The sequence below is a fragment of the Brachyhypopomus gauderio genome, chromosome 4, assembly GCF_052324685.1.
Source record: "Brachyhypopomus gauderio isolate BG-103 chromosome 4, BGAUD_0.2, whole genome shotgun sequence".
In the NCBI taxonomy this organism is placed as follows: Eukaryota; Metazoa; Chordata; class Actinopteri; order Gymnotiformes; family Hypopomidae; genus Brachyhypopomus; species Brachyhypopomus gauderio.
Window position 1 is genome coordinate 19,628,984 of NC_135214.1, and position 22,481 is coordinate 19,651,464.

General features: G+C 44.8%; 1 protein-coding gene across 7 annotated transcripts in view; it reads right to left on the reverse strand.

Moving 5' to 3' along the window:
* Window positions 1-22,481, reverse strand: part of b3galt1b (UDP-Gal:betaGlcNAc beta 1,3-galactosyltransferase, polypeptide 1b) — a 72,596-nt gene that overhangs the window by 40,780 nt on the left and 9,335 nt on the right. For 2 of the 7 annotated variants that reach the window (XM_077001215.1, XM_077001219.1), the window contains exon 2: window positions 20,920-20,978. The exons of 4 other annotated variants lie outside the window; for them this stretch is intronic. The gene's annotated coding sequence lies outside the window, so the exon portion shown is untranslated. Of the gene's footprint in view, window positions 1-16,754; window positions 16,830-20,919; window positions 20,979-22,481 lie in introns of those variants that run through there. One more of the 7 variants, XM_077001217.1, reaches the window with a different exon arrangement.

The following is a 22,481-nucleotide window of genomic DNA, read 5'->3' on the forward strand; positions in this document are numbered from 1 at the left end:
GCATTGTTTAATCTGTCAAAATCTTTGACCAGAACAATCGATTATTTGGCCTGCTTTGTTTGACCTGCCTCTGTGAATCCAGGGGGAAGAGATGGATGTAGTGTGGTAGAACTGAACCGCAATGCCACGTCTTAATGCTGCGAGACCCGTTTTAAGAGGACAGCACTTCCTATGTTGCCTGCTATCATCCGCATGCTTAATGCTTCCTGTGCCTGGCCCCAGGGCAGAGTCCAGGAAGGATGTGTGCGGTTTGCTGGGCTACGGAGTGGACCCACTTGGCTACAAGCGAACTAAGAGAAAAATATAATGGCAATGAGAAGCCAGGAGTTCCTAATTAGTCACAAAATAAATTGACCGTGTCAAATTGGCTAGTTACAATCATCAGCAGAGATAAACAGATGAGTAATGTGTTCTACACCCATTCTTCACCACGGCTCCTCGTCACTTTATTTTGTCTGCGGAGGCGAAGAGGGAAATGCCAGACAGCCAACCGGCTGAGACCTTATATCAAAAATGGAAGCGGCATTAATATGTTATTTGTGTTCCCATCCTGGACGTTTAATCCGGGTCAGTCCCGTCTTTCTCACTGCAGTTACTGTGCCAGCCCAGCACATTGTGCTCTTCGGCATCTTAAATGTCAAACTTATTGATGCGCGCTATTTCATGGGAAATTAGAATGCTGCAGCTCTTGTCGCAGAAAGGTCAGATGGAATCTTCTCTAATGAAACAGTTTTTGACCTGATTATTATGTCTGTGCACCCGACGGCGCAGACGCACACACATTACGCTACCATCATGGCCGCTTCTCGTCTCCCTCTTGAAATTGTCAGAGAAAAAAAATATATATTAAATTCAAGCCCATGTGAATAACATGCATCTATTATCAAAATGTCAGGTCGTATGTGATCTTTACATTGAGTATAATAATTGAGTGTCTCCGCCAATGTCTCCACTCATTCAGGAGACTAATATTTGAATTATCAGCTCAGTGCACAGATTTGTAAATAAGCTGTCTTTGGGAATGATAAATGTGCTCTATTCTTTAAGACTCCAGCGAAAAAGCTTAGTGTAAATGGAATCTCAGTTTGGAAAACGGAAGCAGAATTCCTCCACATCCTAATTTCACAAGCTCATCCGCCAATGTAGCCATGACAGTAAACAACGTTATTAGCCGCTATTCGTACCATGATATATCCGTTGTTCTTTAAACTTTGCCAAGAAGAACGGTTATCACAGACGCATTAATGGTTGCCGACAGCTGATGGTTCCTGGCATAGATCTGCAGGGTAATTAAAGAGGCAGTTTCATCATCTTTAGTGTTTTGGCAGTGGCAGCGTGACGTGCTCAAAGCTGGAAGAGGTGCTCTCAGCTGAGAAGGACCTGTCCTCAACAACTTTGAGAAAGTACACCACAACCTGAACATATCAATAGTTCTCCATGGAAAATATGCCCCTAACAAAAGTTATGGTAATATATAATTCAGCTAGTTATGGATAGACATTAAAATGCAGAAACACTTCATTAAATCTCATGAAAGGTAAACAAGTGGAACAAGAAGATATTTTAAAAATAGAATTCAGTGTCAATATACTGCACTCTTTCATGCAAGTGAAAATACCAGAACAGCATGATGGCTGTATTTTGTTAACACAGTAAAGCAGATCTAAAATATTCTTAAATCATCAATGCCCTGTAGGTATACAGCCTCCATCCATAAACTGGATTACCTGAATGAACTAATGTTTCATGTAATTTTTGCTCCGGGCTCAATGCGAGGAAAAAAATATCCTGAAACATAACAAACACCCTGTAATGAACAAACAGAGCTTTCCACTGAGGACATGTTGATAAAGAACCAACATGACAGCTATACATGGATATCAGATGCACTATTCCAACTGATGCTGGACTATCCCAGTCTTGATGGACCAATGCTGTGTATGACACTGTGGACACTGATAATGATTCTGGATGGGATGGCAGATGCCAGAAGCTTGTTGGTTCAAATCGCAAGATTAATTGGGTACTCCTGGTTAGTGGGTTGTGAAGTAGATGGTTGTTGGTAGCGGAGTCACCATGCTGATGTTCTTAGCCCCTTCTGCTCTGAGCAACAGCGCCCAGATTTGTCATGAATATTCTGTTGTAAAATAGAAGAATAGAGTACACTGTGTTGTCAAAGTTGATTTTGATTCAGTCAAGACAACTTCATGATGTCTGCTGTGCTGGCTCGCACTAGTCACCATGTGACTACTTCGACACTTTCTTGCAGGTAGATCGTGGAATTTAGAATGCAAAAGAGCATGGAGCCCATGAGTCCTCCACCTTGGGTGGAGATCCAGATCTGGCCCTGGGAACGAACCCAAAGACGCCTTAAGCATGCACAGCTCCCCGGGAGCAAGGCCGGGAGCACACCTAGGCTCTCTGCTCCAATCTGGAGAGATCCACTAGATCCGTTAGAGATCCACTAGATCCGTTAGAACTTCTGCTGCTCTCTGCTGCCTTGTCCCCAGAATTTCAGTTTTTCCCTCTCCAGGGCCTATTTAACAAGCTTCATCATAAACAATAGCTGGTAATATGTGAAACAATGTGTCCAGCCAAAATCAATCTATGCTAGTTCAAGCATGCAGTTAGCCACTTACTATAGAACAGACACTGACTTAAAACTCGTGGCTGTGAAGCACTCCAGTGAGAACGTATCCAGCAGAACGCACAGCTGGGAGAGACAGGGGGAGGTAAATACTGCATGAATGTCTCCCCGCACGGCTAACCTTTTACACATCTCCTCATCAAGGATGCCGCAGTGGGGTGGAGCTGGGGCTAAGGAGCGGGAGAGACAACAGGATGAGGAGGAGGAAGAGGAGGAGGAGGAGGAGGAGGAGGAGGGGGAGTGATTGGAGGGGAAGGTGAAAGGAAGTGATGTGAAACAAAGAGAAAAGCAAGATTGATGCTTCAGCAGTGCACATAGTGTTCACTCGTTTTAGAATTTAACTAAATGTTTAACTCTGAAATGATCAGCAAGGTTTACTTAACTGCAGGTTTATTTAACTTTATAATTACAATGGGCACCTTCAGGAGATAAGTAGCCATTTTGATTCTGTAGTGAATGAGCAAAGAGAATACTGCTTTCAGGTAAAAGCCGTTTGTTTTCAGAATTTCACTCACATACAACAGTAGTACATAGGGCAGTCAGACCATATTCACTAGGCAATCCATAAAGCACTAATATGAAATATGCAACAATTCATTACCAGGAGGAGGGAGAAAATTAAGATGGTATTAAAGTCTTAAAAAAGGAGCCGTAAACCCCAAAGATTAGGCGCACACTCTTATTGGGATAAATCATGGAGGAAGAAAAAGATGCCACACTGTGTCTGAATCACGATTACTCAAACATTTCCTCCGCCAGTAGGCCTGATGACAGGTGGAGAGTGAAGTAGATGAGACATCATTGAGCTCCATCACTGTGAGTGGCTCACCGCCATCAACACAACACCAGTGAATCCTCTCTGAGGCCAGCCGAGGAACTCTACTGAGTTATTGAGGGTTTCACTCCTCACCGTGCTGAGATGGTAGAGATAATACATCAGAGCAAAAATCACTCAGAACACCATCGTTCCAACCAGGTTTAGATTCAAGATAAGACATTGATAAAGTGTTTCTTTAAAAATACAACATAAACACAGGTCGAACATCCACCAGTACTGCTAGAGTACTCTCCAGAAATATTGGCACCCTTGAAAAAAGGCTTTAAAAGCTTCTGTCAACTTGATTTTACCTTTAAAATATGAAACTCACCCTCAGTAAGTAAAAAAAAAACCTTAAACAACTTGCATGTGTTTAAGTCAGTTAATGGCACATTTTCTTTCACAGGATACCAGCAAGATAACTGCAGAAGCCAGCATTCATCAAAGCTCCAGTGATCAGCGAGCTTTAGGTATGTGTGTTTACTGTTGGATAACAACAGTCTTTCTTACCACAAGCTGTTTAAATAGTGCACTTTTAAGCTGTTTAAAAAGTGCAGTTGACATGTGACAGTAGTTTTTGAGTGCTTTGGTGATTCTGAGACAACAAACTCCTCCAACTGTCCAACTGAAATCATATGCCTCTAAATTCATTGCCTTCACTGTGGTTGTCAGGGGGGTGAATGTCTACCTGTATCATGTTCCAGGCAGTTTCATTACAGCTGCAGTTTGACCCAACTTGGAATAACAGGAATGGAAATCTTGCTGTTGTGGAAATATTTCCAGCTTTTGTTTGACTCAAGAAGGTCAATGTTTGGTTTCATTTAATTTTGTTTCCTTTGGATATTGCCATGTGGCTGGATGACTAAGGGTATTTGGAGATGTGTCACATTATTTTCTTACACCGTTGGAATAGGAAGGTGTAGACAACAAATGTCTCAGACTCAGCTGTGCTTACAAAAGGCAAAATATGAATGGGAGTATACATCAGTTAGACTTCATTCACAGCAAGTTCTAGGGTTGTTGATCCAATTTGTAACGATGTTTCTTTCTTTCTTTCGTTGCTGAAAGGTCACATCCCTCTAGAGTGTCCACAAGGTACATTTACAGCGTTTAGCATATGCTTTAATCCAACGCAAATTAGAACTGTGACTCCAGCACAATTTAAGCAACACAACAGAGGGTTAACTGCCGCGCCTCGGGGCCCAGCTGTAGAAACTTGCCGATGGCGCGGCTTGAACCAGCAACGTTCTGATTACTAGCCCAGTGCCTTAAGTGTTAATGACAACAAAGACCATTTTTACCATAGGCTGCTTTCGGTCTTCTTTACAATGGATGCTAATAATTCTAGAGTGTGCTGTATTTTGTGAAATGTCAGGGTGCTTTAATGGTATTGTCTCTTCAGCAGTTATGTCACAGTCGTATGACAGCCTAATAGAGGAACGCTTTCCCATCACCCTTTAGAAATCAGGGAAGCCACTCCAATCTGCGGGAGTGTAGTCAGTGCTCTGACAGGAAGCTAATAAACTGCTCTCTTTAAAATTAGCCAATGTGCTTCAGGTCAGGGGTAAATGGACCAATCTCCCATTGACGGCAGCTCGATTGCTAGAATGTGCTATTTTCCTGGCGAGCTTGGTTGCCTTGGACTCCAGTAATGGTCCTCATTAAGCAGCACAACTCGCTTAAATGTTTCAAACCACAAAATTACTCATCACCAGCGAATTACTAGGAAATGGAAATGAGTCACTGAAAGTAGAGTCTGATGTTTTCTGTTTAAGAGAACATCTTTCTTTGGACATCAGTTGTGACCATTAGCACTCTAAAGTATAAAATGACAATTTGTGTTTAATCACAAATAATATCCTCGAGCAATAATTATTTCTGCAGTTCAACTCGAAAGGAAAAAGTTGGAAATTAGTCGGGACACATGGTAGAGTGATAAACAGAAGACATTACATTGATCAGGTAAGGCAACAGAAACCGTCGTTATCAAAAAATACATTTGCTGCATTACCTCATGATGGGAGAAAAGGTGCATAGAAACAAGGCAATGGCCTAAAAGACCATCAGAACAGAACAGAGTCTCTGTCCAATGCCCCCCTCCCTCCCCCTCCCTCCCTCTCCTTTCCTTTCTCTTTCCTTCTCTCACCGAGCTGCAGCACTGGCAGATTTCATCAGCATTTCTTGGGTGATAGATCACAGTAGGAGGGCTGGAGGATGTTTGCTGCTCCTTGCCGAGTTCCTCAACATCTCTGTGCTCTCTCTCTCCCTCTCTCTCTCTTTCTTTCTTTCTGTGGTCTTTCTTTCACAATTCCTTTTAATCTTTCAGCCCAGTTCCCATAGCAGGCATACTAATGAACATGTGCTGTTGGCTGAAACATCGTTGATAGCTTCAATGTGCAATTAAGTCATCAGAAAGTGTCCGTCAACATGCATCTTACAGACAATGAAGTCTTTGAGTTTTGACTGACACTGGAGGAGTGAAACTTGTTGGCTATACAAAGCAAGTGCTTGGTGGCCTACAAGATCAAATATTTGATCATACTGTTACAGCTAGATGTTGATAATGAAAAGACGCTGTCACTCACAATGAAGAAATCTTCTAGATTTGCAGATAGTCATACGCATCAAAAGACCAACTTTCCCCAGTACAGGGGGTGAGAGAAGAATAACTGTCAAGTCAGAGGTGATCGACTAGAGTAGAAGTGAAAGTTCTCATTCCGGGCAGAAAAGCAGCTCATTTTATAAATACACAGCACCGCCACAGACGGCTCCCACTCGGGAGACTCCGCCCCGGCCCTCTCCGTTCCGGTACTTTCCGGCTCCACACACCTCCCTGTTCTTCATTCGGGCCCAGTCAGCCTGTGCTTCCCGTTCCCTTCACATCACTCTTCATGAAGTCCTGTAGCTGTTCTCTGCAGCGCCACTTGATTTCTCCTTTCTTTCAGAGTTTCTCGTCTCCCCTACCCACACTCCTCTGTTGTTGTTGTTTTTATAGAGCAGGCTCCTGAACTCTCTGGTAGCCTTTTCTTTGGTTTTTCTGGTTTGCTGCTTTTTCTCCCTTCAGTAGATTAATCTGGGTTACGCCCGCCTGACCCTGGAGAATGTAAATGCCCGTGCCAATTGTAGCTGGCCTGAATAAAGCAGGCTGCCTCCTGCTTTTGGTCTTAGCTCCACTGTTTCATCACACAAAGGGGCTGCTGGGAGGCATTTCTGTCGACCACCTCGGTGGATTTATTCACTATACATGGGATGGAATGCAAAAAACATATACCAATGGTAAATGGTGCATAAGCTAAAGTGCAATGACGGAAAAATGGTGAGCTATCAGGAGGAGCATGGCTACAGGCAGACTGTAGCACAGCCATAGAACTGAAGGCATGGATGAATGTGCAGATGAGCGGGATAAAATAACCAAGTCTGTCCAGAGCTGTCGCCAAGTTTCTCACTGTGAGCATCCCATGGCATTCAAGTGATCGGTAAAATGCAATAGCGCAATAAAAGATATGATATTTCAACAATTTATTTCAAATATTGTCATGATAGGTTGTATGATACAGACAGCTGAGCTCATAGGTGTCGATTGTCATTGTGTTGCGTTTTTTTTGTGGGTTTTATGTGTGTGCTTCTCTAGCAGTTCTGGACGATCACCTCTGGCTTGCGCAACAATGTAATTAGTCAAATATACAATATGTCATTTGTCCATGTCAAGGTGCGCCAAGCACCTCACAAGGGACACGCCCACTGTTACACACACACACACACACACACACACACACACACACACACACACACACACACACACACACACACACACACACACACACACACACCTGCTCCACTCCCAAGCACCTTATCGACTGTTTGCACCTGTGCCATGTTTTGTCTCTTTTGTTTCCACCTCCATGTAGACCTCATCCAGTGGTGCGCCGGGCTCCCTGACGCCGTGCTCGAGAAGACGCCTCGGGTCTCACTTCAGCCCTGTCACTACGCCAGCGCCCCGACGTCTGCTGCTAGCGCTGCTTCCTTTACGTTTGTTTAGCCAGCTCGCCGCCGTGCGTCCTTATTTGAGCCGCCGCTGAGAATAAAGACTCTCCATCCCCGCAAACGTGCCTCACTCCTTCCCTGCCGACGTCACCGTGCATATTCTAACATGACAAAAATGGATCTCTGACGGAGAAGATTCTGTAGGCCACGTTCGTGTCCTAAATTATTTCCGGTGTTCATCCACTCCTGCCTGACAGCGGCAGCTTGAATGTTGCATTTATAATTTTCTGGCCTCTACCTAATCTTGCCTTAAGCCAGAGACTCAAAAAAAAAAAAAACAGGCCTGGAGTGAGCAGAGAACAGGGCGGAGCCAGGACTCAATGGGCAGGGCCAAGAGGGGCGGGTTTCTCGGAGCAGCTCATTGTGCATTCTGTGTTGTGTCTCGCTGTGGTGAGGATCCCACCAGGACCTCTCCAGAGCAGAAGGGACAGGCTACGATTAACCTTCAGCGCTCACTCCCCGCACTGCGGCCTGACAGACATCATTAGGGCTGAAACCGTCTCGGAGATGAATGACATCCACCAACTCAAACCCTGATGCAAATTTGACTCCCTCTTTCCCAAGTTGCATATCTGCCCTTTATCCTGCAATATTGAGATTGTGAACTTAAATGTGAGACAGAACTAAAGTGTGCATATGCCAGCCTGAAATTATATGGGAAACAGTGAGCTATCCATCATCAGCCATTCTATCCCACAGCAGTTCACTGCTCAGATGGGACTGCAGAGATTAGCATGGTTCTTTACCATCTTACAGAGAGACAGAATTTGTGGGTGTAAAAAATATCTTGCAGGGGTTTTGGTACTATTGTTACATTATTAAGGGACTACATACAAGTTAATCAGACCAGAACAGTGACAAAGTTAACTCGGAGTCTTAGCTTCCCATTGGTATGGCTGGAGGGGAGCTTTAATTACTGGGCTATAAACTGTTTTTAATTAACTAATTTGTTCTTCATCAGCTTATTTATTTATGACACAACAGTTAGTGGCTAAATGAGCCAGTTATTTCTGCCTGGATTTGGGGAAATTTGTAATAAATACTTGGTTGAGGTCACTCATGGCAATCAATCAATCAAGTGTAAACTGACCATTTATGCAGAGCTGCTGATAAGGCTGTTTTGGTCATTTGAGAAGCTCAGAGTCTAATCAGTATTGCTACCATGTGGTGACCCAAAGTGACCCTCAAAGAGGGGTCACTCACTCCTATCAAGGAGGATGTGGATGCACGATGAAGCAGGGGTAAGACACCAGTGCACGCACGTGCACACGCACACTCACATGTGCACCAGACGTTATTGATGAGATAATGGTTGTGCCACACTGTGCAGAGAGGTCTGAAACAGAACGCCGCATGCATGACACTACACCTCACATGCAGCAATCGTCATGTGCACCTCCTATAGAAGGAGATCTCATCACTGATCGGACCTAGGGCACTGCCGGTTGAACGGGCCAGAAATCGCTGCTGTCATTTACAGTGACCAATCTTCCCCTCATCTGCCTCTCCCCTCATCTGTACCCACGCCCGGCCTCAGATCACCGACGCGTACTGTAGCTATGATACACCTCTAGGTGAAGCGTGGAATGAACAATAGCTCTCCTTTGGTTTCTCACGAGATCCCATTCAACCTTTCATCTGAACGTTATCTTGTAGAAGCACTCTTGTGGACTGATATGGAATTTGTGTAATTTACCATCACCTTCAGCAGAGCAGCGGAAAGCCTGCTTGCATGAGGAAAGAAGAATGCTTTAAATGTGTAAAATCAGCAGAAAATGTGAAAGTGTTGCAGGTGCAGGTTACCTTCTCAAATCACTGCAGTCAAAGAGGCAATGCCATTTTCAAGAATTTGACAGGTAAGAAACACCAACAACAATAATAACAACAACTAGGAAGGAACTTACTGTAATGATGTATGACCTTTGAATGATTTATGGTGTATGAGTATAACACTCAAACCATTAAAGCAATTTAAAATTTCCCACGACTGGTTAGTTGTCATACAGAAATAAAACTATAAAACTGACTTAACACTTCAGTTCTTTTTTTGCATGTAATTATCGCACCAATGTTAACATGATAGCCGTTCTCGTAACACTGTGTGCTTGACAGAAGGACATTAAGAGAGCATTAATTATATCTGCTAAACGGACCCAATGCCAGGCCAGTCTTCCTCATTAGGTTCCTTGAGTACAGCCGATCAGACACGTGAGGTAAGAAAAGATATTTCTCTCTTTTGCCGTGAGCCCTCATCTCAAGAAAGTTAATCTGTGGAACTACTCTGTGTGGTGGAACCGCTCCACAGTGTTCTTTGCCGTTTCGCATAATATTCACAGATGGCTCCGCCTACTGTTCACCCTCCCTCCACCCCCCACCACCATTAAGCCTGCAGAGAGACACGCCTACAGGGAGCTCACTGTCTCCGCCCCCAGGATGCCATTACTTTCTGCCTCTGGTCACCCCAGCTCTGCCATAACTTCACTTCTCCTGGCAATTTGGCTTACAGGCAAGGCTGGCTTCACAGACTTCACCTTCTTTCCCATCTGCCCTCTGCTCTAGTCTCTCTCCCTTTGTTTCTCTTTCACTACCCCAATCCATCTCAACCCACCACCCCCACCCCCCTCTCTCATTCTTTCTCTTCCCCAACCGATATCCTTTTATCCCGCCCTGACCCTGATCCACTTCTGGTCATCACAGCTCAGTGTAAGGGTCTCTAATCTCCAGCTCACATCACCTCTGATGGGTGTCAGACCCCCTCCCAACCCCCACCTGCTACACACCACCATTTTGTGGAACCCCGGGGGAACTGACGTCTGATGTCTGCATTCTCCACTCCATCGCTAATTGATACAATTATTGCCCTATATTTGGAGAAGGTTTGCTAAAAGCAGGCGTGTGTTATGAAGGCTGATGCAGGCACGAGCAGAGTCTGAGCTCCATGGCCTGTTTGCCCACGATGAAAGCCAGCCTGCCTAATCTCTGCCTCCATGGCTTTTACTCTCATGTTGTTTAGAGGGCTGGTAATTGTACTCAGCTTGTTGGCATAGACCAGCCACTAGCTACATTAGCAGCAGAGAAAAGGCTTTGGAGATAAGCAAGGATGTATCCTCAGGCCTATCCTATTAACCACCGCTCTCCTAACGGTATCCGCTGATAAATCGATACCTCTTCCAGGCCCCAGGTCATTTTAATCAAGGCCTGCAGTTTTAAAGTAGACTAAGTGTTGCAGAGGTCACTGTTAAGGTGGATGTTGGATAGTGAAAGTCCTCATTTCCCTGGTCGCTCATTATTGGGTTTAATCTTTAAGGCACTACAGCACCATGAGAGCATTTATTAACTCTGGTTTGCCACTTCTATGCCAGAGCCATGTGGAACACCCCGGTGAAGCATTTGGAAAGGCCAGCAGAGAGAAAGCACTGGTATGGGTGTGACACCAACACCGCACACTCTGTGCATGTTTGTGAAACAACACTACATACCCTCGGCCTATATTGTGTTGCACATGCATCCTGAGTCACTTGCTATATGTTCTGCTTTCAAACGTTTAGACTTATCACTAAAGGTATTGGGAAGCTAATGTTACTGGAATGCTGCAGAAGTTTGTCACGGTGTACAAATGAGAACACAATTCAAAATTTGAGTAAACAATCACAATATATGCTAAAATATCACGATTCCTGTATATCTGAAGAGAATGCATTATGAATTGCTGAGAGCTTCCATCAGTATTCCTTTTCTTTTAGAATCACAGCAGTGTGTCTGATCACTAGGTTGTAAGTCATGGAAGAGTTTCATCTCCAGATCACAGTGACAGCTCCTGCAGGGCCTTCTCCGAGCTTCCAGCAGGAGTGCCAGGGCCCGGCTTGCTGTGCACTCAGAGTCAAAATAACGAGGTAGGCCCGCGCTGCCTCTCTGGCTGCCTCTTTGGCTGTCGTTGCCTGGGTGCACTGCGCCAAGATCCAACACCGGCCAGCAGGAAGGAGAAACAGGAGGCACCGAGCCACAGCACTCACCCCCCGCCATGAAGACCCCCGTCGTCACCCTGAGTCGGAACAAGTGAATTTTGCTTTGTGGACTTGACGTGCCTCTCGTGCCAAACATGGGCCATTGACCTCTCCTGCTGGCACACTGATCCCTCACAATGACTAACCGACCCTCCCACACCAACCCCTTACACTGACTTACAAACCCACAACCCCTTACACTGGCTTACCAACCCACAATCCCTTACACTGACTTACCAACCCACAACCCTTTACACTGACTTACCAACCCACAACCCCTTGCACTGACTTACCAACCCACAACCACTTACACTGACTTACCAACCCACAACCCTTTACATTGACTTACCAACCCACAACCCCTTACACCAGGGGCGCCCATATTTTTTCAGCTTGCGAGCTACTCATAAGATGACCAAGACAAAATTATCTACCTTCAATAAAAATGCTAAACAATTGTACAGGGCTCTCAAGTTTTGGATTCATGTCAGAGTGTGAGAGTGATTGATCACTCTAAATTGCCCGTAGGTGTGAGTGTGTGCGTGTGTGTTGGCCATGCAGTGGACTGGCGACCTGCCCATGGTGTACCCTGCCTTCGCCCGGAGATGCTGGGATTGGCTCCAGCCCCCTCGTGACCCCGACTAGTGGGATTAAGCGGTTCAGATAATGGATGGATGGATGGAAGTATTTTAAAGTATTGCTAATTGTAGCGTGAAACACTCGCAGTCTGCAACATCCTTCCAAAGTTGCTGAGTCAAATCTTCTGTCATGGCTTCAGAGCGCCATGTGACTGTATTCCTCGATAGCTGGAGAGCTTTGATTGAAGATAATATTTCAGATTTGTTTTTAAAGTCTCGGAAAAAGGAATCAGCGGCTTCAAAAAATGCTTCTTTCATCATCTCTGCGTCTTGGTGTAACTAGTGTGCGGACAACTGGGATTTTAGTTCTTTCACCTTTCTCCTTCTCAGCTTGCTTTTCGGAGGAACGTAATGTCATAGTTTTTAATGAACAGTCCGAAAATGTCGCTCCACGTTTCCCTTATTTGGAATAGCAACAGCACACTGACAGATGAGGCAAACGCACTTAGAATATGACATAGTGAAAAAAACATCCTCCCATTCTGTATGAAGTGGTAGGTTTTAGGCTGCTTACTCGGACCAGCTACGGCACTCATATAACCTTTGTTGTATTTAGTTTAAATAAATTGGAGGCTAGCTACGCAGCAAAGTAACAAGTTAGCGTGGTTTAACGTGCATGCGTAGGTGGTCAGAAGTTCAGAGGTCAGATTGGCTACCCTGTATGTCAATCAAAAGACAACTGTCAGTGCAGATGGATGATAGCCTGTCATTCATCTCCTACTTTTTAATGTCATCCGATCTACCCACACTTCCTTCACGATCGACCAGTAGATCGCGATCGACGTATTGGGCACCCCGCCTTACACTGACTTACCAATCCACAACCCTTTACACTGACTTACCAACCCACAACCCCTTACACAGACTTACCTATCCACAACCCCTTACACAGACTTACCAACCCACAACCCCTTACACTGACTTACGCAGGATCATGCAGTACCTTGGGCACAGGTGTAAAAGCAGACACCCAGGTGCAGAGATTCACGCCTAAGGGGCAGAGATCTGGAACTGAGATGCAGAGTCCCAGGTCTGGAGGGCAGAGACCCAAACCTGAGGGGCAGAGAACCAGGCCTGAGGGGCAGAGAACCAGGCCTGAGGGGCAGAGGGGCAGCAACCCTGCGTGATCAGCACTAAACACAGTGGACCTCTATATACACATGACTGGCATCTTCAGACCTGGGCTTCATTGTATTTTCCAAAGCACTCCAAAATATAGATGGTTTATAACAGCAGACAAGTTTCTCATAGACACCAGGTAGTATTCAGGGAAGTAGTGTGGAAGGTTATGAAGATAAGACACAGAAGGGCCACATTAACATGTGTTCTCTGCTTCTTGTGTTTAAGTTGTCAGCTAATAGTCACTAGCCTCTTCACTGACTTTGTGTTCAAACAGTCTGAGCACTGAATATATTTTCCATATATGTATGTATCACAAATGTATGTATAATTTCCCTTTGGGAAAAACACAGGACTCCACTCATATGGTGGTGTAATCTATTTGCTGTTGAGAGAACTTTCAGGAAGAGAGGCCTCTGTCGAGAGATAGCTCTGTGTAAATAATTGAATAATTGAAAATCAAAGTGTCAGTAATGGCCAAAGCGCTACTCTAGAATTAGTCACTGAGGAGACCCTCCAAAGAGCTTTTTGGCTTTCAAGGGTTTCAGAATGACAACCCTTGGTGATACAGCCATACACACAAAAAACACAGAGCTGGATTGGAAAGTAAATTTGTAGTTAACATAAGATTGTTGAACTGCTACTACAAAATGCAATACAAACTCGTCAACTTGCCGAAACACTTTACACAGCACAGTCTAGGCAGGCAAGCTGGTTTGATCACATGCTTAACTACCATCTGCAAACCTGTCCACACACTGTGGACTCTGATTAGCTGCGAGTAATTCTGTGAGCACCGCTGTGCTGGGATCAGGTCTGTCATCTCCTCTTCCTGCACTGGTGAGGCCTGGTCTATGCACATAGACCCATACAAAACAGCTGGAGCTTCCCAGAAGTACAGTGAAGGTGCTTCTCCAGGATGAGGAGGAGGAGGAAGAGGAGGAGGGGGAGGAAAAGCAGCAGCTCACATGGGGGTTGTTGGGATTAGAGGCGGCAGGAGAGGCCGAAGCTAGTCAGCGAGGCGCATCACAGGAGGAAGATTGACTGGTGCTTTGATCCTCTCCTGACCTCTGACCTCTGTCTGCTGACCGGGCTGATGTGATGAGACTCGGTCTAGCGCTCACCTCCTGCCGCCCTCTCGTGTGCTCCTCTTCCCTCACGCTCCTCTCCGTCCTCCAGACCGCTCGACCCTCCCTCCGTCTGCCGCCCCCATCCCCGTTGGTGTGCGAATCCGTCCCCGTCCACGTGCCATCTCCCCCCCCTGCTGTTAAACTCTGTCCTGGCACGTTAAGGGCCTAGACGCCTGCCACATTACATGACTTCTGCCGGTTTTCCCCTGAGGCTCCAACACATCAAATAAATTTCCTGTTAAGTTAAAAATGTTAGGTACTTAGGGAAAAAATGTGTGTGCGTGCATGTGGGGGTGTGTGTGCACTCGTGTGCTGTGGAGGTCTGCGTGGTGGGCCGCTCAGGGACTTGCCTGGCTTCATTAAAATGCTTCAGTCGAGCATAAACAGGCATAAAGGGGCCCTTGTGCTGCAGAAAAGCAAGACAGACAGCTGGGAAGTCGCTCCCTCACCAGGATTACTCCGTATTAATGGGATTACGCTCCCATATCCCTCAAATATTTCCGCAAGGCCGGGATGGGCAAGCAGCCGTCGCAGCAGAGACACCAGTGCGAGTGGATGAGGTCTGCTCTGCCGTTTCTGCAGTTTCCACCGTTTCCACCATCTCCGTTTCCAAACTTTTGCACATCTCCAAACGTTTCTGGGTGACCTTTAAGACCTGCTGATGCCTGGCCGGTACCGACGACCTTCCGCGTCCCGGCCGAGCGAGGGCAGATCACATCTAAAGCCACCACATGCCTCAATTAGAGCAATCCAGTCTGAGCCATGCAAACCCGGAGCGATTCGGAGAGAGAGAGAGAGAGAGGGAGAGGAGAGAAAGAAGATCGCTCAAAGCCATTAAGCACAGCACACATTAGCTTCACGCGGGTGGCGGCCCTCCCCCGGCCTGGCCTAGAAAGGCTTGACGCACGCGCGAGAATGAGAAGAAAAGACGATCTCGGGGAGCGATCGGCCCGATAAGGCCACGTCTCTGAGCCTCAGATCACGCAGACTTTGGCAAGGGAGCAATGTAAAGCAACACTGCCTTTAAAGAGCAGTCCATAATGAAACGCTGATAAGGGAACCCCTCGGCCCCTCGGAGGCCCAGACCGTTCCTGTGGAAGGCTGGAGAGGTCTGCGGGGGCCCGGGGCAACAGAAGAGTGGAAGAAGAAGAGAGCGCCGTGTCTCTGAACCTGTACCACTTAATGCTTTCACAAGCCCAGATCATTATTTTAGTCCATGGCTCCATTAAAGGTAATTTCATGCCAGCTTCATCTTGTGTCTCTCTTAAGCAAAAATGCATGACTCATTTCTAACTATACACGTACAAAGAGAATGTATAAGCTACACATCATGGTGCAATGTGGTGTTTATGGTGCAATACGGTGTTTATGGTGTAACATTAATATGATGTTTATGGCATATGATGGTGTTTATGGTATAATATGGAGTAATATGGTGTTTATGGCATAATATGAAGTTTATGGTGTAATATGGTGTAATACAGTGTTTGTGATAGTCTGGTCTTTTAGGAGCATGCTATTGAAAACTGATGCCCATACAATATATTATCAGCCTGCAATACTCACAGCCCAAGGGAAAATGAGCAAAAACGAAATACACAATCTGTCAAATACAGAGATAGAGTAGAGAAGATATGATTATGGTTACAAGGCGTACCCTGGAGAATGGATGTGAAATGGAAATTATATGATGTGGATCACCACAATGCCATTACTACATTTTAATGTAGTCGGAGTCACGTGTGGAGTGCAGCATAATCAACCTTAGCGTCCGTGGCTTCTCCGCTGTAATTTAAAGCCAACTAATGGAGAGGAAAGACACGAAGGCAAATGAAAGAACAGATGAAGGAACATGGAAGATGAAGAGATCTGGTGCAGAGCCAAATGGCCAATATTGGGCCAATTTAAAGTACACAAATCAGCCTGCAATGAGCAATTCTCAATAAACATGCAATTACGCGGAAATGTGTGCAGGTTTGTCCGTATCTGAACACATCAGAATGTTGTGCTCATGTGCGTGTCTCCGTAAGCTGGACAGCGACACTGAAAACGTGTGTGTGTGTGTGTGTAAGAGATAAAACTGCTTCATTAAAATGATGGGGCACTGAAGTGACAGCTAAGTTACAGAGTCAGGGAGTGAATACCATGAAGCTCTTACAGCCTGTCATTTCTACACAACCAGTGCATCTCATGCATGTATGCACACACACACACACACACACACACACACATATATATATGCACGTGCATGCGCACGCACAAATCTTTGCCTGCTAATCCATCAACTGAGTCAGAGCTCTTCTGTGAGCTAATAATTTTTCTCAGTGCTTAGTACGGCATTGTAGGACGACCCACCTGAACGATGCATTTCTGAACACCTGCACTTCCAGCTGCAAGAACGTAGAAGCAACTGACCTTGTGTCAGGACTGAGGACACCTGCAGAAAATGCGTCAGATCAGCACCCGGCCCACACCACCGCATTAACATCAATCTTTACCAGATTTACACCAAAACAGAAGCACTTAAAAAACAAGATGTCTGAATGGTGACGCTAATAAATTGAACGGTGTTTGAAACATTTGTTATTTAATTTGAAAGCTGGCCGAAGAGGTTGAGCACGACGGCGGCCGCAGAGAGTAGACTATGCATTTCCCCCTGTTCATTTGCATACATTACCCCACCCTTACAGTTCCTTTCTCAAAGAAGAGAAGAAAAGCCTCGTAGCCGCTGCGTTCAAGGACACGGCGAAATCAAATTGACTCATTAACATTTGCTTCCTGATTACTAGAACCATGGGCCATGCGTACAGCAGCAGTGTGGGGTCTGTCTGCTCCCGGGGGGCTCTGCTGGGGGGGATAATCACTTGATAATATGATTTAGGTTGCATGATAATTGAATGAGAGCGAATTAGGGGTCAAACATTTGCACGGTCCTCTTTAGCCGAAGAAGAACTGCTGTGGTTAAGGTAACCCTATCATATGTACATTAGTACGATTTAAAATTAATCATGAACATGAGCTGCATGTTTTTTTTCAAATGAGAGCACAACATGTGGGTTCCCTTGGTGATATTAAGCAGCCTGCAAGGATGCAGAAAGATTTTTATACATCAAGTCAATTTTACTCCGTTTAAAATGAGTGGAAAACTGTGTGGACACCCACTCCATACTAATGTGCTCTAATCTGCAACTATTCCAAGGGCATTGGTATAAGTAAAAGGCTACAGATTTTATTCCAAGCTTCATTAAATATGAAACAACTGCAAAATGTTTCAATACGCAAGCCATACTTGACAATATGTAGGGTTCATAATGTAATATATAATTGGACACAGAGTTGTTGGAACACATTTTTCCCCCTTTAGTTGGGTGAGAGTTTCAGCATTTGGCATTCATGCAACTCCCTTTTTCTCTGTTTGTGTTTGAGATACAAGCTGTCACTAGCTGTATTAACATTCACACACCCACACAAACACACACACAGTCAACTTGTGGGCATCATGCGCAGACAAGTACTGATTCAAGACCTGTTCTGAACATCTTTCAGTATCTGTTTCTTTTGTTCAGTTTTTCGGTTAGAGGTAAACATGGCCTGTATTTGGTCCCTGCCGCTGCAGTTGTGCCATTGCTGTGTTATTCCAACACCTCACAGGGCTCTCATTAAGTGCAAGAAGGCAACAGTACCATTACTAACAGGTATAGATCAGATCACAAGAATCCATGCTAGCACACTCCATCCACTCCTGCTAAGAAGAAATTATTATTTATGAAAATGTAATGGGCTTGTAGCATGCTTTGCAGAATACTTTAGCAATAAAATGACAGCCATACGAGAAACCGTAGTGGGTGTTTGCAACTAGGAACTGCACAGTGGTTCAAAAAGTAACAGTAACGTTTTCAGCCACTATTCTCATGTCACGTGTAAATTGGAGACCTATGGATATGCAAGTTATGTCCTTTAATGCGTACGAACAGGTTACAAAACTAATACAAAAACAATTACTTATATTTATTATTTAAGCACAATTATTTATACATGTTTACTACTTCAGATCTTAAAGAGTAACACAGCCAATCCAAGGCTAAGTGTGTTTTGAGTAAAGATTATACATGTCACAAGTCCAAGGTACAGCTTAATGTTAGTGTAAGAAAGCACAATTGACTTTAGCTTATGTATCTCACCACGGTAGAAAGGTGAAAGAATCTGATTATAGTCCAACCAAAAAGAGTTAGATCAGGTCAGCGAGTGAAGAGTCATGAAAACAGATAACCAGGAAGGCAGACAGACAGGCAGGCAGGCAGACAGGCAGGCAGACAGACAGACACACAAGGGGTGGGGTGGTCATGATGAGAGACCGTCAGGACAGGGACTGAAGCTGTTGTCTGGTTCGTGCTGACAGCAGAGGACAGGGCTGAATCTGAATGGAGACCAGGGTCCTGACCACTGCTATCACCAACAGGCCTCCTATCAGGACATTATTATACAGCTCCATCTCGTAGTCATATAATCTACTCTCCATTACAACAATGTGCTGTAATACCCAGTATTAGGCACAATAATCTCAGCATTTGGAAACAAACACAGGGTTAACATTCAGATACGAGGACATTTAAAACATCAGCTTAAGATGATGCAATCATTTCACTAAATATCTCAGTAATATAAACCATCTCCTTACATGGACAGACATGTTGCTGGGATTACTCATTCTAATTCTTTTTAATTGCCTTGATTTTGTAGCTTGGTGTAATAAATGCCCAACCACACAGTCAATGAAAAAAGCGGATGGTGCTACTGATTAAGGTTCCATTAGATTAAGAGCCACAGACGCTACAGAAAATACACAGACATTACTACAGAACAACCTTGAACCCTTCTGGAATATTTGGCTGGATACATGTTAACTGTAGGAGGCACCACATCATCATACGAGGGTCAACTGAATTTACCTTCGCTGGGTCTCATAAGGTTAAAGGACCGATTTGAATGCAAGTAGCACACTCACTGCTGGGCTTGCTGTTACAGTGTAGTTCTTGTTTGAAGGTTAATAAAACCATATTAAATAAGGTTTACGGTACTTCTTCAGAACCATGCCAAATAGGAAAAGGGATGGGCTCCATTTGTACACACCTCTGAGACTCAGAAGGCAGGCCTTGGGGGGGGGGGGGGGGGGGGGGGGGGGATGGTTTTCTTCAACTGCAAATAAACTAACTGATGACTTTAACGACAGAAGTTGTCATAAAATGACGACAAATAACTGCAGCAAAGAACTGCATCCTCTTCATGGTCTGGAGCCATTTTTCCCCGCACCATTTTATTGAAAACCATTTATAACTCTGGCACTGACATTGAATTGAATGCTAATTCCAAATGTAATATTCAAATGGTTAAGTCAGAACACTGAAAGCAATATGCAGTGTAAGGCCAGCCAGAGTAGGCATGATGAATTAACTTTTGAGGTATTTAAAATTGAATTGCTAGAAACTGGGTGAGTCCAAATGATTTCATTTGCGATTTCTTTTGTAACACCTTCACACAAACAGCTTCCCTCTCTCTCTCTCCCTCTCTCACACACACAACACACACTTACTTTTCAACAATATTTAGGAAGTAGGAGGTGTATCTGTTTGACCGGAACAGATTGTAAGAGAGCCATTTATTGTTTCCCATGAGCAGGCAGCACAAACCGTGTGTGCTGTAGACTAGCAATTACAGTAACCAGCGATTAATCTTCCTGAAGCTTTTTTGACACCAAAGAAATATGCACATCACCAATCCGCCGGGTGTCCATTAAAGACATTTAAATAAGACCTAAGGCTATTACTGTATACGGAAACGATAAAACAGTCGCAACAGAAAAGCTGTTGCGATGCGTTATCCACATGAACCATCATCACCGAAAACGACGGAGGCAGAAGCAGTCGGTCTCCATGGAGCAGAGGGAACAATAATCCAATACAAACATGAATGTGAGGAGAGATTCAGGTCAGCATTCTTGAAATGCTGCCACTCCCCCCCACCAAATTCCAAAAGCTAGTCTCCTGCGGTGAATCAAAAAAACTTGGAACAATCTACTTTAATATGAACACACAAACATTACCATGGAGTTTATTTCCATTCTCAGGGCATTATTAGGGAGATTAAATAAGTGAGGTACAATGAAATCCATAACAAAAGCTCGGCACACACAAGCCCTTCAACTCCTCCACAGAAGCCCTGGTTTAAAGCTCAATACCGCTGGGGCTGGCAGGTTTGCACATCTCAGACAGAGGCACTTCTGCCATTTATTTCACAAGGTGAATCATTAGAGTAAACTGTCTTTGACAGAGCCTATATAAAAAAAAAGATGTAATTTTTTTTCTTGCGTGAAGCAAGCACAGTGTTCTTCGTCCCATACAACCCCCTGCCAACCCCCACGCACCCCACGACGGCAGCCGGCTTGAGTATATTACACACGCGCACACATGCACGCGCGCGCGCACACACGCAAACACACAAAGCCAATAAAACAGCAACAGACCATTTATGCAGGCTGACAGCGCGGAGGGAATAAGGTGAGTAGTCCACAATACAGCCAGGCTGAAAACAAACAGATGATTTAGCATTACATTCCAAATGTACTTATGATGTTACGGCTGTTGGCAAAAGAGCGCTGTATATATATATATCTAACAGGCAACACAAGAACAGGCATCTGTAAATGATTCACAGGAATTACAGAAGCGAACTGAATAAATAACCCCCGTCAAGGGACGGCAGCGAATCATACGCGCCGCATTTACTTTCGCGCACTTCATAATATACATGCCCAAGTCTACATTTCGAAGTGACAGTTCCACTTAGATAAGCAGCACTTCTACTTGTGAGTTTCCAAACATCTCAGCGACTCAAGTAATAACCAAGACGTTAAAAAGCAGAAGGACGTAGCTTCATCATCCGCGCGTAGCGCACAGCCAATCAGGCCTGTTCACCTGCGCCCTGCTCACCTGCGCCTTGCTCAACTCCACTTCTCAATCCGCAGGACTAATTTACGCGTAGTCCTGCCGAGACCGGCTTACGTCAGACGTGACTTGCAGGCCTTTCGTGGCAGACAGGTCAAGAAGGAATCCAGACTTGAAAACTACTTAGCATTATTCATGCTGTTTGACACTGCACACGACTGCGATTCCCCGCCGCCCAATTAAAGATTGCATGAAATTACAGGGAGCTCATGGTGTAAGTGTCAACCCAATGGAAAGAGGTTTAACATCAGCCATTTCCATTCAGAATGCAGACAACACAACGAATGGGCTGCAAAATGGACAACAGTGCAAAATGCTTCAGAGGGAACTCACTTTGATAAAAAAACACCCACCCTAGAATCACTGGTTGGTTTATTAGGTACATCTGCTTTATGGACAGTTGCCCACTGGAGTCCATCTGTGGCCATGCCACAAGCCAACACATTACCAGATCATCACCGGTGCGGTTCTGAGCACACGGCCACTGCGCAGCAGACATTATTTGAGCTGAGGACCATTTCCGACACCACAGTGAAGCGGCCATGGTAGCGTACAACATCTGCAACATCACATGGGAGTTCTGCACATCACTGTCAATGGGATGAGAAGGAGTTTCCACTCAAAATTACCCAGACAACATAAAAACTCTAGTCAGAAACTGTACGATGACCAACACTAACTGTACACCTATGTGTATCTAATAAAAACCATTTAACAAGGGCACACTATGTTAGTGATGCAAAGCACTACTGTGACATAGTGCCTCACTGTATTTTTCTAGTAGCGCCACCTAGTGGAGAGTTTCTTACTTGATAACCCTGAGTGAGTCGGTGAGTTGCAATCCAGTTCTTTCAGGTGCTTTGCATCTAAAAATAAAACGTGACGGGTGAATACAATACAATTGGTTGACCAACGTCCGCATTTATACAGAAATATTTTCTCAGAAAGCAAAATGAATACTGTAACATGTCTGCACAAAACAAGTTATGCCTAATTAATATCCATCACAGAGGTTTGAAAGTCACACATATGAACATAATGATGATAGCAACTTCATAGACCTAAACCAATCAGTCTGTCA